General features: G+C 44.4%; 1 protein-coding gene across 5 annotated transcripts in view; it reads left to right on the top strand.

Moving 5' to 3' along the window:
- The window catches only part of SKAP2 (src kinase associated phosphoprotein 2), a 238,025-nt gene that overhangs the window by 192,666 nt on the left and 26,040 nt on the right, over nucleotides 1-19,319 (top strand). For 3 of the 5 annotated variants that reach the window (XM_049641633.1, XM_049641636.1, XM_049641632.1), the window contains exons 15-17: nucleotides 4,420-4,571; nucleotides 6,020-6,185; nucleotides 6,917-7,027. The gene's annotated coding sequence lies outside the window, so the exon portion shown is untranslated. Of the gene's footprint in view, nucleotides 1-4,419; nucleotides 4,581-6,019; nucleotides 6,186-6,916; nucleotides 7,028-19,319 lie in introns of all 5 variants that reach the window. The other 2 variants (XM_049641635.1, XM_049641634.1) reach the window with 2 other exon arrangements.

Here is a 19,319-nt window from a genome sequence, read left to right as displayed (position 1 = left end):
CGTTTCTGTGCGAGTAAGTGAAGCTTGTGGAACAAGACGGGGCAAGCCGATGATCACCGAGATTTTCAACGCTAAGCTAGATGGGACAATATTTGAAATTGTATGGCTACAGAATAGATTCTTTGGCTTGAAAGTTGCCAGGAGTTGTCAAATTCTTCTTAATGGCTTACTGTCTCTAACATCTTTTTAAAGTTTATTTTTGAGAGAGAGAGATCAAGTGGGGCAGAGAGAGAGGGAGACAGAGAAGCCCAGGCAGGCTCCACACTGTCAGCACAGAGCCCACGGTGGGGCTTGAACTCACAGACCATGAGATCGTGACCTGAGCCCAAATCAAGAGTCAGAGGCTTAACTGACTGAATCACCCAGGCGCCCCAGTATCTCTAACATTTGATAATGTTGTACGTTTCTTATGTTGAAACATTGTTGAAACTTCTACCCATACCTCGGCTATTGGATCAAATCAAAAACAGTATATGGCCTTCTGATAGTATATGAAACGATTGGTTGCAAAGAAAAATTTTGTTGTGCGATGCAGGGTCATTTTGGTACTCTCCGGCAGATTCCAAAAAGATGGAATTGAATAGAAAAATCAAACCAGACATCCTTATCTCCTTGCCTTGCTAACTGGTTTCTGTGGCTTTCACCGCCTGGAAGCTTATCACCAGCACATAGCGTAGCAGTTGGGGCTGTCGTTGTTGATGAAGAGAAGTTTATTTTTGGTGCTGGCATCATGGATAAAACAGCCCAGGAAAAGTGAATATCCGAATATATTCTCTCCATCTGACATTGTATCACTTGCCTCGGGCCTCTCCACAGTGTGGTTTCTTTCTATGTGGAGAGAAGCAATTAAAAAAAAATCACCTGCTAAAACGGAGCTTGGATGTTGCTTTCCCATTTTCTGTAAGCAGGTTGGCTATTTTGCCCTTGAGCCTTAAGAAGCGTTGCTGATTGGCTGTTTGTTATTTTTTAATAATATATGGCATGTATCCAAGTAAGCATTCCGATGACCTCGACAATAAAATGTGATTCTTGGCTGCAAGGTCTATGGGGGGATGGCAGGCTGCCAGCCACTCATACATCATTTACAGGTGGCTGTTTCTGACAGGCCGGTGTTAGTTATTGTAAATGAGTGACAGTCCCTATAAGTCACCTGTAAGCCTTACTCCACTGGCCTCGGGCTTCCCGGATGCCCTGGCCCCTTCAGCACACGTGCTCCTCCCTGTCGAAGACCCTCATTCACAGACCCTCCCGTGCACGCTGCTGTCTGCCTGGGCTCATCAGTACGTGGCACTACCTTGTATGTGATTGACGATAATTAGGTTTCAACTGCCTTCTGATGCAGAAATACTATTAGAGCACGGCCAATTCTGGTCCTGTAATCTTGCCTCTGAAAGGGTATTGATTCACTCTTTCACATTTTTAAAAGGTCATGGCAATAATTCCATCTGAACTGTGCTAAGTGAAAATAGTTTGTAGAAATAATATGGTTGCTTCTTCGTTCCATGGTAATTGAAAGCCGCAATGGCTTGTTTCTTTTAGTATATTTTAATTACATGTGTCTCTTTGTCCCATCTTCCCCTGATGGAGTGTTTGTGAAGTTATAAAACAGTCGGCCTGCTGTGTGAAATGTCTTCTGACTTTTGGGCAAAGAGGACTTTTTTGTTTTCCTACTGTGTGAAGTGAGGCCTAACCGAATACTTGGGTCATGTTGCCTTGTTAACGTAAGGCTTAAAAAGGGAAGACGTGATCCTTTTCCCTGGCACTATCACCTGCCTGCCTGTTTCAATGAGATTAGAGCACACTGGCCTTGGTAAACAGGATACCAAATTTGCGTGCTTTCCACAAATTTTCATCGTAGCTACGCGGTCCTTTCTGGGTCGACTGAAAACTAGTATTCTCGGTAGTTATCAGCCCATAATCAAATGAATTCGTTGTGAGCGTGCAGAGCTCCAGTAGGGTAACCACCCCGGGCAGGTGACAAGAAACTACGGATGCCGTAGCGTAAATTACTGGGAAACTCAGACTGCAGGTAGAGACTTTTTTCCTACGTCTCCAGCTTTGCCGAGGCGAAAGAATTTTAAAGTGCTTGAATCGCGTGTTTCGTGAAAGGGGCCGATCAGACTTTATGCTCTGAGCCACTCTGTATATGTCTCCCAGTTAGGGGGTGAGGAGTGGGGGGGAAGCCTCAGCTGTTTCTAATCTCAAAAATGAGCCCGTCATTGTACTTGCAAACTAAGGGGCATATTCTCACCCAGAGCATGGGGATTTACGCACATAATTACCATTAATGCTAATGGCATTTATGTCTGTACAGCCCTGCACATCAAGATGAGAATATATTTCCATGTCTTCACGCTGTGAAAGTCCATTTAATATCATTCATTTTACAACTTATTTTTTAAGATGATGTCCATATTCTGTCATGGCGTACATATGCCTAGTTAAAAGTAAATGTGGGAAATATTGGGAAGAGATGTGATAGCTAAACTTGTTCGCGTGGATGAAATATGGCTGAACTCAAATCCATTCATACTCTTTAAACACAACGCTCTATTCGGCTTTGAAACTGCTGGCACGCTTTTCATGGTGTTATAAATTTGTCAGCCTAATGGGACGTTTTGTAGATGTTTTCCTTTTTAAGTGCTTTAACAGGAGTAGGTATTCCATTGATCCAAAAATTCAGCTCAGCGTTTCATTTCTTCGAGATGGGAATCATACACTGGATGTCTATCAGAGATTAAGTGGTGGATAGTGCCCTCCATCTCGTCAAGGAAAGGCAATTCACTCCCTGCCGAAGTCTCCTCTCTTCTGGCCTCCGGGAACATCTCAAGAGGGGGGCCTGGTCTGCGGCCGGAGATGTCAGTGGTCATCAGAATTTGAGGTTGTTCCACATCTACATCGATTGTATGATTCTCTTTACACATCAGGCCCAATAGCCTATTGAAAGGCGTCTTCACGTCTATGCTGGCCAAGCAAATTCAGATCCAGGTCTTGATTGATCTGTCCTGGGACTTTGACCATTAAACAAAAATGATGGATCTACCTCACCTGTCCGATCTCTGAAACCTTTCTCTTTGAGCCAGCCCAAAGCAAAAGGGTTCCGTGTTTAAAACGGAGACATAAGAATCCGACAGGCATGCTGAAATCCTTCCTGAGAGATCTCTGTGGGTCTCCTTCAAAGGTATACGGCCTCCTCTGGGGGAAAGAGAAGAGCTTCGTAGCAGATCTCAGAAGGCTGTGCAAAGGAGCGAGGTCACTTCTGAACGGGCTCAAGATGGCCAACTGTGCCCAGCTGGGTGGCCTCAGGCACAGCACTGGACCGGAGTCTGTTTCCTCGTGGATAAGATTGAGCAGGATGAATACTGAGTGTTTTTACTGCCTTGAAATTTTATAACCAGTGCCATGCCGTATTTGGCTTTTATAAACATTAGGATTATGGTGAATTACAATGAATAACCGAAAGGAAACACTGGTGTCCAAGGGGTTAGGCGTGCGAGGAGGTGAGATTCCAGAGTATTATTAGATGTCTGGACACAAAATGCTAGTAGAACAGCTACGATGCAGGCCCAGAGCCTATGCCCGAGTCCAGACCACATCCTGATATGTGATTGCTTTGCGTGCGACTTGCCGACTTGACTCTTACCAGCCCTAGTAAGTTCCCCAAGCTGTGCTGTCAATCACTGTGACGTCCAACCTCCAGGCGCAGAATGCACTGGGCACCTGGTGAGGAAACGGTTCCTCACCTCATCTTGCCTAGCATGACCAAACCGGCAGGCTTTCCCGTACCAGTCACCAACATTCCCTGGGCATTTTCCTCTTAAGGTCACCGCTTCCTCAGTCACACTGATCACAGAACTCTTGTGATCCAAAAATTCAGCTCAGCGTTTCATTTCTTCGAGCCGGGAATCGTACACTGAATGTCTTACCAGAGATTAAGTGGTGGAAGGTGCCCTTCATCTCTTCAAGGAAAGGCGGTGCACTCCCTGCCAAAGTCTACTCTCTTCTGGCCTCTGGGAACATCTCAGGGGCAGGGCATGGCCCTCCAAATTCCCTGGATTCTCGTAGTGTTTCGGTTTTCTTCTCAGTGCCCTAGAGCCCTGCTTTGTACATCCATGGCCCCTTCCACTCCACACCATTGCAGGTATTTCTGAAAAATTACATGATGCGGCTTTATTACATTATTCTCACGTTTAGAAATAGGGCTTCTTTGGCATTACTTCAACACCTATTGGGCCCCTACTATGTCTCAGCCTTGGGTGAGAGCCTGGGGACAGAACTGAACGAAACACCGTCCATGACTTCTAGGGCTTGATGAGTTAACATTTGTATAGCATTTGACAATTTCAAAAGACTTTCACATACATTTTCTTGTGTGCTGTGCACAATGCGGAGCCGATGGTACTCTTATTTCCATTTCAGAGGAAAATGGAGACAGAAAGACTGGATAAGCTGTTCAAGATCCCCTGGTTTAGAAGTATGAGTGTTGCCTCAAACCCAAGTCTTCCGGCCCCACACTCCTTGGTCTTACCTCTCTACCACGCGCCTACTCAGAACGACAACTCAAAACAGAGGTATGCCTGGTAAGCCCTTCTTGGGGTATTCCGTTTTTCTGAGAAGCATCAGACACTGTGAGCCAAAGACTAGAACAAGGGCCATAGTGCTCCAGAGAGGCTGGCAAGCGGTTTGAGCCAAATCCAAGCCTTGCCTGTTCGAGTCGTGCCTCCTTCAGGTGCTGAGGCAAGGACAGCCCATCCACTCTCGAAGTTTCCAGAATCACAGCTGGGTACTTTTTTGAACTCACACCATTGAAAACTATCAAGGTCAGAACATGATTGAAGAACCTTCTCCCTCTCTCTTAAGTTGCTGCGTTTATATGATATTGTTTTCCACTAAAGAAGGTTCTCTTAAAAATGAGGTTGAGATCCCTAAAGAAATTGCTTCAATCAGCAGCAGGGCTTAATGACTGTTAATGGGAAGTGGAGATAGGATAGTAAGTGTTACTTTGATTAATAAGAGAACTGCAGAGAATTTAAATTGTGCCACTGATGGATTATTTTCTTCAAGCTTGATAAGCACTTCTCATTTGTTCTTAAATTTGGTCAATACTGTTAAAGGCAGCAAAATGAAGTATAATTAATTCTATTACGGCTGCTCAGACTAAGTGTTACTAAGAAACAGATTATGATGCAGGCGACAGCAGAACTCACTGTGTTGACAGTCCGATGCTTTGAATACCTGTCGTTGCTTGCTGGCCTAAAAGAATGAAGAAAATATTTCTGTATCGTGATTGCGAGATACCTAAAACTGTTTTTATCACCTGCACGTGTTCCGCTGACCTAAATCAGGGAGTTATCAATGCAACGACCAGCTGCCACTAAAATGATCCCGCCTTGGAAATATAGAGAGTAAATAAAAGATTGGGATCATATATCAGTTAAAACATTAGGAGCTGGATGCTCATTTTGAATTAATCACTAAGAAAATGAGATATTGATTTGATGTTGAGAGAAAGCTTTACATATTTCCTTTTCTTTCAAAGCTTCTGCCCCATATGATGAGCCACGCTTTTCTTTACCTTTGCTATTAATTTTACTTAGAAGAGTGGATAAACAGATGACATTCAGAGAAAAGATATCTTATTTTAGTAGGCAATTTTATTTACTCTGAGTACTAATGCCTACCATGGCACGAAATTAGACCCACGACTTCCCTTTTTTTCTGAAAACAGCAGGATTACACCAGCGTTTCCTGAATAGCTTTTTCCCTCCCTCCACCCTTTTTGAAAATCTATCACTATCTATTTATTTAAAGGACACAAATGACTTTATAAGTCATGCTCAATGTCGTGCCTGAATGTGGATTGATACATACGTGGTCTTACCTCCTGATTTTCAGCTTCTCATTCAGTGATTCCCATCCCTACAGCTCATTCTCCAGGGTATCTCTGGTTAATTCCAGGAGTGCTTCCAAGCCTTAAAATGAAAATAAATTAATTCTACTTCATATTTTTTTTTTAAAGGAAATAAGCAATGTGTCAGTCCTGTTTCACAGAAGCCACCAAATAACAGCAGGCTTTTACAACTCCAGAAAGGCTGGGAATCAGACTCCTGCTGCACATGTGTCCTTCTGTTCGCTATTTCTATTTCCAAGTCTTGCGCTTCTTCCAAAGTGTGTAAAGTCACTGGGTGAGTAATCCTGGATTAACATAAAACCTAAGCGTGGTGGGCTGATAGGGCAGTTGTAAAGTTTCCCTGAAGTTCTACTTCCGTTATTAAAATTGTAAACCTTATCTATTATGAATTGAGGACTAATTCTCCTGCCCCGATGTCCCATAAACATAATTTCTAAAGATGGGAAAATTATAGGAAGTGCATTTTAGACCAGAATGCGAAAGTCAAGCTATTCTAGAAGCCATTGGCGGGAGAGCTTATTTTTGGAGATAGAACACGGCGTCTGAGAAAGAGCCAGCAGCTGCCAGAAGCCCAGGTTCTGGAGCTTCTTATGCTGCTGCAAAGCTCTGAACGACCTTGGATGAGTGAGTCTCTTAATCCCTCTGGGACTAAGTTCTCTCCTCGGTAAGGTGAAGGGTTGGCCCCACTGATCTCCCTCAGCCTTTTCACCCTTGAAAACGCTGGCCTTTCAGTAAAGCTCAAGCCTAGGATATTTAAAGGGTGCTTTTAAAGCTCAAACTGACGTGGTCTGTGCAGATACTAGAATTCCCACAGTGCCTTAAGCTCACGATCTTCTGAGGCGGGTAATTCACTCTGCAAATGGAAAGTGGCCCCTGCCATATATCTATGCTAGAGACAGAATGGCTTGTCTCTGCCCTCAAGGCGCTTGCGTGCTAGTGGGGGTGCGGGGCGGCCATAAGCAGGCGTACAAACCCTCCATCCAGTAAGTGGGGTACTTTTTCCAGAAGTGCGTTGAAGAGATGCAAACCAGGAAGTGTTCACGTGATAAAACGGGCTCAGAGACAACTCTCTGGCAAGGGGAAACCAAGAGCGAGAAAACTGATCACCAGAGGAAGGTAAGTGGAAACATGGAAGGGATAATTCAGCCTGCTTTCCTGAGTGATTAAGGCAGAAATAAGCCAGGTACTCATCTACGTCGGCTCATTGCTTTGTCTGAGCTTCTCTTTTCTATTATATATACTTTCAAAGGGCTCTTGATAATTCAAGGGATAAACAAAACAAAACAAAACAAAGACAAGCAAAGGAACGATTGTTTCCGTTTCTTTTTACCCAGAGATTCCCAGCCATAACAACTCCAATCATCTTGACTTTGGCTTTCCAGATTGCTGCAGACAATTCAAGTTTAAAAACTTCAAGCTGGACTATTTCCATTCATACCGTATCTCTCAGTTTGCCCGTAGAATTTGGTACAACTTACGACTTTAGAATTACTGTATAATGCTCAGAGGTGTGAAACGCCATTTCGAGTAATGCCTTTCTTCAGTTAATATAGATAAATATTGATGGCAGGCAGCAGTAAAACAAGTCATTAAATTCTTCAGTGCAAGTGTGTCCCACACATTGCTGGAAGCTACAGAAATCGCACCAGGCTCTGAGAAAACCGCTGCATCTGATTAGAGAGCACTCACATACACCCCTGGCTTGCTCCTTCCAAACTGGAAAACAAGGGAGCGCGGGTGAGGCGGGAGAGAGCGTGGGGTGGGGTTGGACTTCCACTGCAGGTCTATTCTGTCCACCCTTTCTTCTTGCTACCACCCTAAGGAATTCCTGGGTGAGCCAGAAACCTTTGAAAAATGGCAATCGGTGGCAAATGGGAGCTCTGGTGCCCTGAAAACAAAGCAACTTTAAACCTAAACCAGTAACCCTATAAAAGCAGCTAAAGATTTGGAGGGGCAGTACCCTCCCGCTCCTCCACTGCTGTTTCGATTATTTGACTTCAGAGTCTTTGTGGCGATGCGGAACTTGGCCTGGGTCACTTAGATGTGTGGGGGTGGGCGGCTGGCTTCGGGGCCCAGATAACCCGTCTGTTGCTTGATTCCCTGGGATGAAAAATGAAGGAACTGCTTCCTCATTTTGTAACGCCACCCTTAAGGATTGCAGCCCGGTATAGATTTTGAAGCGCCACGGTGTGGGGTATCCTTTCTTCAAGGTGTTTTTAATGGGCTCCGGGTTGTCAAAGACACCGCTCTGATAATGAGGCTGAGCCCCGTGTGAGGAGAGAGCTCTGTAATGAGGGAGGAGGACAATTTGTTACAGTTATGTGGTTACTTGGCCATAATATCTTTTTGAGGTTTATTAAATCATATAAAATTTCAATTTACACTGTAATATTCTATAAAAGATGGAGCACACAGAAGTAATAAGTATGACAACATTTCTTTCATTTATGAATCGTATTGTTGATTGTGTTAACACTGCCGCATCCAGCAGCAGGATTATTTATGTTGGGACAGTAATTTTCTATCTCCAATTTAATTGTGTAAAAGTTAATTACAAACTAGAATAAAATGAATGCAGTTATGGCAGGCAGGGAAATGCCGAGATAGGGTGTTCTTGGGGGAAAATATTTACTCAGGCTCTTCCTCGTGGAGATCTTTGTTAGGGGAACCCAGGGGCTAAGGTGGCTTTTGTTGCATGAAGAGAGGCCCTTGGTTTTATCTACTAGGAAATGAACTGTTCGGTAGCTTCCTATGTTCCCTATGTTCTTGGTGTTCCCTGTGTTCTCAGTGACCATTCTAGAAGCCCCTTCCTTTCCCAGTGCAGCGGCTGGGGCCCAGACAGGTTACAAAACCTGCCCCAGTCACCCTGCAAGGTCGGGACAGAGTGAAGACTAGAATTCAGGTCTCATGACACCAGGTCAGATGACTTGCACTTAAATGTGGGTGTATATTCGTTTCTGCCTTAAAGAGTCGGGGAGGGGGTTTAGAAGAGGCAGATATTTTCTCCAAATTTCACCACAAGGCGATCTGTGCCAGGGGAGAAGGCAAATTGCAATGTAAGTATTCTCCAGTCGGGGACGCTCGCTTTCCCTCTCCCGTTGAACTCTTTTTCCACGTTGCCATTGGTAACAACCAAATTCCTCCGGGAGACTTCCTACCAAAGCAGAAAAGCCAGGTACAACCGTGCAAGGGTGGCTCCAGCCAGCCCTGACCCCCAAGAGTGAGAGGAGCACAGGGAAAGAGACTGGAAGCAAAAGTGAGAGAAGCCTCAGGCCCCGGCCTAGGAAACCCCGGGCCTTCATTGACGTCCCCTGTCTCTTCTCCACATGCGCTGTCCCCTGCTCCCCTGGCCTTGCCCAAGAGCCTTTGTGCCTCTCGCTGAGAAGGCGGGTGAGCTCAATGACACCCACTGATTTCCCGCCACATTCGCTCCCCTTTCTCCAGACAGATGATCTCTTCCCCTTCCCGTCCTCACCACCGCACTTGAACCATTTCAGGGCCCGTTGAAATATCAAGATTGACTTGCTAGGTGAAAGACTTTTATATTTAGTTTTTAATAGAGCAAAAGTGACTCTAAATTTGTTAATATTCTTTAGGTTACATAGGACAAATTACAGATAAGTGAATCAGTAATGAAATTTGTAATGAGAATTTCTCAAGTATGAAATGTTGGCGCAAGGAAAGTTAATTGCGGGGTTTTACAGCCATTATAGTTTATATCATAAATGCAAAAATGACTAGGGCCATTTAATTACAGTAGGAACACACTAAATTTTTATGGAGTGCCATTTTGTTAAAGAGGTACTCGGAGCATTAAGAGCAAATACCATTCTAACAGTGGGTCCAGGTAGCTTTCACAACATCAAATAAATATGCTATTGCTACAAAATTGTTCCTTAGATACTATAATTGACATGATGACTAATGAGATGGGTTTATTCTCACAGCTTCACATACTCAATTTACAGTGTCGGAAAGTTATTTTTTCTGCCATCCGTAGACCTAGAAGGAACCAGAAAAATCCCTCTTGGAAAACACTATCTCTGCCGCTTCTCTAATTAACCTTCAAAAATGCATTTTGAAATATAGAAGTTGGTGCCTGGCATAGAAATTGGATTGTCTCAGGAAAAAAAGACCCAAGTGCTAATTTGTTCCTTATTAAATATCTGCCATGTCAAAATTACAGGCAGTTAATGTTTTGGCGCCTTTCAGCAGGGCTAGGGACAGCTTTTCCTGAGGGCCAGGCACAGTGGGGTGGTTCTGGGTACCATTTACCCCAGAAAACAGTGTTGTCCTCGTTGACTGCACCCAAGCTCAAGACTCCCTGTCACTCTCCCCTCAACCCCCAGTCCAGCCAGGTCCCTGCAGGGGTCAGATCCCCTGGTCTCTAAGGGAAGGAGGGAATATAACAGGACAGACAGAGAATCCTCATTAGAATCCGTCACTTTGGGAGATGCGTCGCCCTCCTCACCTTCTCATTCCAGGCTTCAGGAGCTTCCAGAAGACAAAAGAACATTTCACGGGGAAAAAGAGCTAAATTAACTCTGGACCCCTAAAAGTGATTCAAATTGTTTTGGAAACCTAGAATGGTAGTACTCTCATTATTTTGAAAACCTAGGACAGTTTAATCTCTCTCTATTATCCAGTAAATTCCCAGGGAGGATATTCTTCTAGCCAGTATTCCTTTTTCAAAAGCAAATGAAAGATATATGCGGTTTCCCATGTTTAATCAGTGGAACTGAATTCAGGGACTGTTGGTTTGTTACACCTGCATTCGAAACCCTGCTCTGCCATGTAGTGACCATGATACTCTGAGCCCCTTTGTCCTTGTCTGATAAGCAAGAAACTAATAATAATACTGATTTTCCAGAGATGCTGTAGGACTCTGATAATTGAGTGAAGAATGTGTAAATATAAAAGCAGCATATCACATGTTCTTAGCATTATTCACAATAGCCAAGGGACGGAAGCCACAAAGTGTCCACTGATGGATGAATGGATGAACAAAATGTGGTGTCCAGACAATGGCCTTAACAGGAAGGGAATTCTGACACTTGCTGTGCCATGGATGAATCCTGAGGCCCCTATGTTGAGTGAAATGAGCCAGTCACAAAAGGACAAGCGCTCTACGATGCCCCTCGTGTGAAAGACCCAGTAGTCAAAATGTGAGTGGTCAAGTTCATGGACACAAAGGTAGAATGGTGGTTCCCAGAGGAGAACGAGACATCGTTGTTGAATGGGTGCAGAGTTTCAGTTTTGCAAGATGCAAAGAGATCTGGAGATGGTGGTGGTGATGGTTGTACAACAATGTAAATGTACTTAACGCCAGAAAACCCTGTACTCTTAACAATGGTTACCATGGCAATCTTTATGGTTACCATGGCAATCTTTATGTTATAGGCATTTGATCACAATTGTTTATCTGTTTTTGGTGTTTACTTATCTATCTATCTGTCTGTCTGTCTGTCTATCTATCTGTCTGTCTATCTATCTGTCTATCTATCTGTCTATCTATCTATCTGTCATTTATGGACATTTACTTTATTTTAGGTTAGAATCTATACTATATTTTCTTGCTAGATTGTTTCAGCTTTGGTGCTTCCAGGTTCATTGCTGTCTTCTTTGAACAGGTTCTCGTCTTTTGGGGGGCATTTTCTTGTTTTCTGGCATTAGAAGATGTTCCAGACTCATCTTGTATTTTCCATGTCCTGGCTCAGAATTGGCCACTTCTCCAAAAGCTCTGGTTCTTTTTATTGGCCAGCGCTGTGTAGATACCCAGATAGCTATGTTGTAGGTGTGTTCATTGCTCCTGGGTGGTAATGCCTTTAGGCCTTCATATACATATATGTATATACACACATATATGTATATACATATATACACACATGCATATGTATATACATATATATACACATATATGTGTGTGTAGATACATATACATATAAAGAGAGACAGATATAGATAGATAGATAGATAGATAGATATGAATATGATTTAAAACTAATATCATAGGGATCATTTTATACTTATCCCTTTTCTTACCTGTAACATCTTTCTTCTATGGTGGAAACTGCTGCTCTCAAATTCTAAGATGAATTTACCTATTTATTAGTTCTATTATCTACATAGATTAGTTCCAGACTTGCTAGCTGATAGTCCTGTGAGAAACATGTTTGCTAACCACCTCACAGCATTTATGCTGCTTGTCTTTAGCCTTACAGTAGCCAGTCAGGACACTGTTTTCCACAGTTGTTTAGTTATTTTCTTCCCCATCCCTTTTTTTTTTTTTTTTTTTAATTTTTTTTTTTTTACATTTATTTATTTTTGAGACAGACAGAGACAGAGCATGAATGGGGGAGGGGCAGAGAGAGAGGGAGACACAGAATCGGAAGCAGGCTCCAGGCTCCGAGCCATCAGCCCAGAGCCCGACGCGGGGCTCGAACTCACGGACCGCAAGATCGTGACCTGAGCCGAAGTCGGACGCTTAACCGACTGAGCCACCCAGGCGCCCCCCCATCCCTTTAATGTAGTTCATTCGCAATAGAGCTAGATTTAGTTTTAGTATTTGTATTCCATTTGCCCCCCCCCAACACACATCCTGATTGCTTTGAATTATTTATTTATTTGGGATATGTGAAGCATTACTTTGATGCTTAAGTCAAACTGTACATAAGATGTACTCATAGAAGGATGGCTCTTTCCTCCTCTCTTCTGTTTTCCTCTTCTCTCCACTCCTGTCCACTCACCTGCTGTAGGTAGTAGCCCATACCCTTCGTTTCTGGCTAACCCTCTCTGCATTTCCTTTGTGCAAATGAGCACGTGGCTGGGTATTTTCCTATATTCTCTCTTTTTACATGAAAGGTAGCATACTCCAAATACTCTTTTGGACTTTACTTTTTTTCACTGAACATTAGGACATGGAACCTTCACAGTTTTCAAAAAGGAGCGTACGTTTCAAAAGGCTGAGGAGTGCTGGGGCACCTGGGTGGCTCGGTTGCTTAAGCATCTGATTCTTGATTTCGGCTCAGGTCATGATCTCATGGGCATGGGATTGAGCCCCACGTTGGGCTCTGTGCTGAGTATGGAGCCTACTTTGGCTCTCTCCTTATCTCTCTGCCCCTTCCTCTCTCACTCTCTAAATAAATAACCAAACAAGTAAATAAACAAACTTCTTTTTATAAGGCTGAGAAGTGCTAAGTAGACTAGACAACCTCCAACCACTTTGAAATAGAAGGACTCTAGCAGAATACTAGAAGGATCTTCTAGTCTAGAAAACTAGTCTAGGAAGACTAAATTGGCTTTGCTTTCAAAGAGCCTACAATGGAACTAAGGAGACAAAATGTGTATTCATGGAAAAAATTGTCAACCTTCTGAAACGAATTGCGTCTTCTCATTCCACCGGGAGAGCAGGTATCAGATAGCAATAATTTTGTCAAAGAAATTCCAGTGGAAAGAGAGCAACGCCGTAATGATACGAGCTGAATGCTCTGGGATTTACAGAAATCCAGAGGTGTGGCTGAAACTGATGTAGATTCTGGCTCGTTGCAGGTCATGTGTCACTTAAATGTCTTTAGTCCACTGTGTTAGGTCCCTTATCTCAGTGCTTCTCAGACTTCAGGGGAGCACACAGATTCCCCCCACCATCTTGTTAAAATGCTGCTTCTGATTCAGTAGGGCTGAGGTGGGGCCTGAGAAGGTGCAGTTCTAACAAGCCCCAGGTCATGCTGTTGCTGCCGGGCCACAGACCACACCCGAGTAGCAAGACCTTATGTGGCATCTAGGACTCAAGTTCCAAGATCCTGCTCCTTCCTTATGGAATCAATATGCTTTCCAAACATGTGAAAAAAAATCCCAACAAAAAGCTGAATCCTATTTCCAGACTTTGCATTTTCCTGTTTACCAAACTGTCTGACATTCCTGATCTAATTGTAAGACAACAGCACGAAAACATTAAAGTAAGTTTATTGATGCATATGATTCATTATAAAACCAAAGCTTTATATTCACTGGAAAGCAGATTCTAAGCCTTCACAGATACACCTGCTGTGCGAGGCAGATTAGATGGGGGTATTCACCGAGCTGCTCTGATGTGTGCAAGACTGGATTGAAGTTAAAATTACCTCGAGTTAAAATAGCCTCGGTGGATTTTGATTGTGCTTCCATCTAAGTAGGGTTAATTAGGCCTTGGACTTCATGATAGTGATCGGTGTATAACACCATGCTGACTCTGCAAAAATCCCCTATAACCTGTCTCAGGTTTCCTGAATTGAATTCTTGTTCATGCATATAGAATGAACACGCTGACACACGGGCTCTCCTTGATGTTTTTAAAAATCTTTTCATAAAATATGTATGCTTCTAAGTCTAAGGAAGACACGAAGCGTATTTTCACACCAGCTACAGGTTGTCAAAGATTTTTCCGTGGTCAGTGCCAATGTGTAAGGGTTAGCACACAAATCCTACGGCACACTTAGGAGGTAGTGACTTAATTCAAATGTTCTTGGGAGAGGAGAATATTTGATAGATTTAGCAACAAGCTCTTGCCTAGTATGATATCTATGGGGCATCTGTTTTTTCATAGAAGTAAGACTTGATTTGACCTTGCTAGATGCCACTTGTGGCTTCTCAAGAAAGGCCACTGATGTAATCCAAGAACTTATGCAGGCTTGAAATCAGGGCATTTTCCCCCCTTCTCCCTCTCCCTCCCTCCCTCCCTCCCTCCCTCCCTTTCCCAACCCTCCTGATTACATTTGATTATTTAGCCTGATCGCCTGTCTGAGTCTGTGGTTCTGGGGGGTTTTATTTCCACCCTTCCTTTACTTTCCATTCTCATTGGCCCCCTCCCCCTGGCCCTTCTCCTCTCTCATCTGAGGGAATACAACAGCCTCTTCCCTGCCCCTGAGGCCGTAACTTCAAACTCCCCTCTGTGCCACTGCTGTCTGAAGAAACTTTCTAAAGCATGGCTCTGATCGTGTCACAGCTGCCCCTTCCAGGGCTTTCCATGGGCCATCAAATTGACAACAGATTTCTCGACGCAGCCTCAGTCCAGCCTTCCACTTTGCCCTTGTTATGCACCACCTGCACTCTGTGCTCTAGAAGGTATTATTATTCCTTCAGTGACCACTCCTTCCCCACTTTGAGCCTCTACTCTTACTCTTATCTCCACCCAGGTCCTCACCCCACCACACCCCGATCTTTGCCTACCGTGGTCTCACGTACCTTGTAAAGCCCATCCTTCTTCCACGAAGCCTTTCCTGATCCCACAAGGGAATCATTTTCCAGGCCCTTCTGACCTATGGCACGCAGCTTACGACGTACCACATTCTGCCTTGTGAGGCAGCTAGTCTTCGTCTCCTTGTGGTGGTCATTGTCAGGGGATCAGATTACCGAGTCCCTCTTTGAGTATGTGGAGCCATCGATGTGTCCTAGACGATGTGTAGGGAGTGGGAGGAATGTGTGTCCCTTCTGGGATGAGCCTGGCATGAGCCCTCCATGTTTGTCTCTTCTCCTCTCCTGGGAGACCTCAGTGTTCGAGGTGGGAGCTGCCTCGTTAGCCCATGTCCTCGAGTGATCATAGTGAGCAGAGACCCTAGTTGATCCGCCTTGGACATGTAGCATGACTGAGAAACCAGCTTTGGTTTTGGTCAACCAGCTTTGGTTTTGAGGTTGTTACCACAGCAAAACCTAGTTCCGGGGGCTGTAAGATCCACCAGCTGGGAATTTTGCCTTTTGACCGGAAATGTCTATGCCACCTCACATAGTGCCTACATGTGATGGGAGCTCAGGTATTACTTGTGGGATTAAATTTAACCAAACAGCACCCAGTGTAGAATGACGAGGAAGGCACTGTGGCCTAGTGGTCAGGCGCAAGCCCTCTGGAGTCAGGCTACTACCTCTCGGCTTCATGATTTCGGCCAAGTGACCCCCACACCCTAAGCTTCAATTTCCCCCTCCACGAAGGGGACAATAACTCAACCTCCATTAGAGGTAGAGCCTAGGCTCTTGTGAGGATCAACTATGATAATGCACATACACGCTGTCAGCAGCCAATTAATGTCCGTCGTTGCTAATTTTTTCTGTCTCTGTTACTGCGGTCAGTCTCCCAGTACTACACTGGTATTTCACTACAGGGCAGGGCAAAGAAGAAGTATCTGGAAATCAGGTAACATTAGGATTAGGGCCGCAGCGGCCAGGGATAAGAAGACTCCACGCTGAGGGACCCATGCAGCCCACCCTTGCTGCTGGCCTCCCCCGTCTGCCGACTTCAGGCAACCCAGTTGCCAGACTCTTCATAACTGGAACCTTCAAGGCCACAAGCAACCTCCCGAGGACCTTGAGTGGGTCAGTGGATGTCAGGTTCTTTACCCACATCTCCTGCCTCTGACTTTAGGCTTCACCAACAAGATGTGAGTGTTGCTACCGAAGACTGAACATAAGCTAATGTCACCAGCAGGGAAGAAGAATAAGCAAATGTGTTAATTAAGGCTAATTAGTCTATTTTTATCTCCAATCACTTTTTAGAACCAAAGAAGAAGTCACTATAGTCCGTTGTGTCTCCAGGAAAAGATACTATATTTGCATTTCTACATATGGGCTATGTTTTCTGTGTCACACATTGTATTAGGATCCTAAACACAAGATTTTCTATATGGTCACCTGTAATCATGCCTAAGTCTTAGGCTAATGTATAGCTTCCCTTCTACATTTTTTTAAAAGTAAGCTTCTATGCCCAGAGTGGGGCCTGAACTCATGACCCTGAGATCATGAATCACATGTTCTACCAACAGAGCCAGCCAGCCACCCTGATTGTCCTTCTTAATAAAAGAATAAACAGAACTCAAAATTTTTCCATTGCATTAACTCACTAGTATTTACTGAGTGGCCACAGTCCCTGACTCCAAGAAGCTTATATTCTAGAAAGAGGTTCCAGCAAATGGCTGACATGGTGAATCCAGAGAATTCTGACAGACATGGAGAAGTTTCTAGAAGATGTCACAGGCTCTGTGCTTGAACCCGGTGAATATTTTCTCGTTGACTTGGTTGAACGCAAAGAAGAAATGCTTATCCAGTCCATAGATATAGCCTACCAGTGGGAGAAACAGTTAGTTTATTGATGACACAATCAGGATTCAAAATGTCTTCAATGGGATAAAACATAGTTCAAACCATAACAAGGAAGCTAATAAAAATAAATGCAAAGTCCTGCATTTAGGTACACAGAATCCATTACTGAGACGCAATGTGAAAACAACAGCAGGTTTCAGGTAGCCTTGAGCTCAGCAGGTGCCAATCACAGGGGTGTTTGCTACCTGTTTGAAATACGGTCTTGGGCCACAAGGGCCCTGTCGTTGAGTTCACTTGGATGCCTCCGTGGAAGAGAGAAGGTGAAGGAGATCAGGATGGTGAAGCGTCTGTAAACAATCTGAAATGGGAGATATTTATTTATTTATTTTTCATTTGTTTTTAATGTTTTTATTTATTTTTGAGACAGAGAGAGACAGAGCATGGGCAGGGGAGGGGCGGAGAGAGAGGGAGACACAGAATCTGAAGCAGGCTCCAGGCTCTGAGCTGTGGGCACAGAGCCCGACGCGGGCCTTGAACTCACAGACTGCGAGATCATGACCTGAGCTGAAGTCGGTCGCTTAACTGAGCCACCCAGGCGCCCCTGAAATGAGGGATATTTAAACCAAAATGTACTATCGATGTGCTAAAAATATTGAGGACTGTGAAGTTAAAAATGGAGAACATAGGTTCTGTCTGTTCCAGAGTGTTGACATCAACTTAGCTTGACATGTCTCATAACTAACACCAGCCAGTGGTGGCTCAGAAATGAGCCTGATGTGAAAGCTTTCATGTCAGCATGTCACTAGCATCCCCCAGGGATCTGTGTAAGGGAGAGATTCACGCTGGTCTTTGCTCTAAGCGGCTCTGTCCAGTACTATACCAGATTTGTGGATAGAATGGACTTATTCTGTCATGGGATTTTCTGTTCTCTTATAAGGACACACTTTTTAATTTTGTAATGGGAAGCGGTAGAAAAATAGGATTTGCCTTATATACATTTGCCCTAATATATACTTAACCATATAAGTATATAAAACATTTTTTTTAAAAAGACAATCAGTACAAAGAGTTTTTAGCTGTCTTGCCCAATTTGCAAACTAGACCTTGCCATGTTGGTATGCTCTAGGCCCCAGATGCTATCACTAGATCATAAGCTGCCGTTCTAGAAGATTAGGATGGCTGGGTGACCATTTCGCATAGGCTTCTCCAAGTCCCCTGGACAAATTTCAAACCCGTTGAAATTCCAACGTGAAGGAAGTTTATGTGGCTTTTTTCCCCCATATAATAGATGCTCTGTCGAGTAGCGTGTTTCGTGCTGTGACAATTCATTCCCGCACTTGTGACAGGACCGCCGGCTGATTTCACTGTGCTCAATTAGGAGAAAATGCATATTTTAATCTGCCCCGTGGTGAGGTAACACTTTGCTCAGTGGCCTTGGCAAACTGGCCATTTAACCATTTAGGTGGGTGGAGGCTTCCTCTCCAGCCTGTCATTCGGCTGCCAGCAGCCTCTCCATTCTTGCTTTGTTGCCAACACTACCCAGGTTGCGGAGTATAAACAATTAAAGGCCACTCCATCATTCTTCGAGCCACTGTGCTGCAGCCCAGCCCCTTCGGCAGTGGTCGCCATCCTGGCCTAGAGCACATAGCTCAGTGCTGTGTGCACGCACTTGAAATGTCGTTCCCTCTCTCCTTTCCTGGCCTGCGAGGATTCAGAGCCCAGCATGGAAGCCTGCACATGGCCCCTCGGCCCAGGGTCCGTTGACTTTGCGCCCAGGCCAAGGATAGAATTCGGGGCCTGCCTTTGCTGGAACTGAGAAAGCTTCTCCAGGCCGGCCGGCCAGCTCAGATCTGGCATCAGAGTCCAGCAACCATCCTGGAAATCCCGCCGAAGGTCACTCCTCGAACTGGCCATGCCCACCGCCGTCTCATCACCACGGCCCCCACTGCTGCCACAGAGAGCAAAATTGTCCCTTTCTTTTCCTATTTCTTTTTAAATTTGCCGATTAGTGAGATCATCCATCTCAGGTATTTTTCCTCCTTTCTTTTTATTCCATCTTCCTTCTTCTGTCTAGCCTTGAGATTTCTTAGATCTTCAAGTTGACATATACGACCTCAGAACTGGGTAGGGTGAGCCTCGGGTGGAAATCATAGTTGGTGGACCCCTGTGCTCGTGGAGGTCTTTGGTGTCCCCAAGGCTCAGATGTACCTGGGATCTGATCTTGGAACTTCCACTAACTGATTTAAGTTATTTAACCTCTCTCTCTCTCTCTCTCTTTCTTTAAATTTTATTTATTTTGAGAAAGAGAGAGAGTAGGGGGGGTGGGCAGAGAGAGAGGGAGACA

This window comes from Panthera uncia, chromosome A2 (genome assembly GCF_023721935.1).
Source record: "Panthera uncia isolate 11264 chromosome A2, Puncia_PCG_1.0, whole genome shotgun sequence".
NCBI lineage: Eukaryota > Metazoa > Chordata > Mammalia > Carnivora > Felidae > Panthera > Panthera uncia.
Note: the sequence above shows the minus strand (reverse complement) of the source record. Positions and strands in the feature narration are given on the sequence as shown.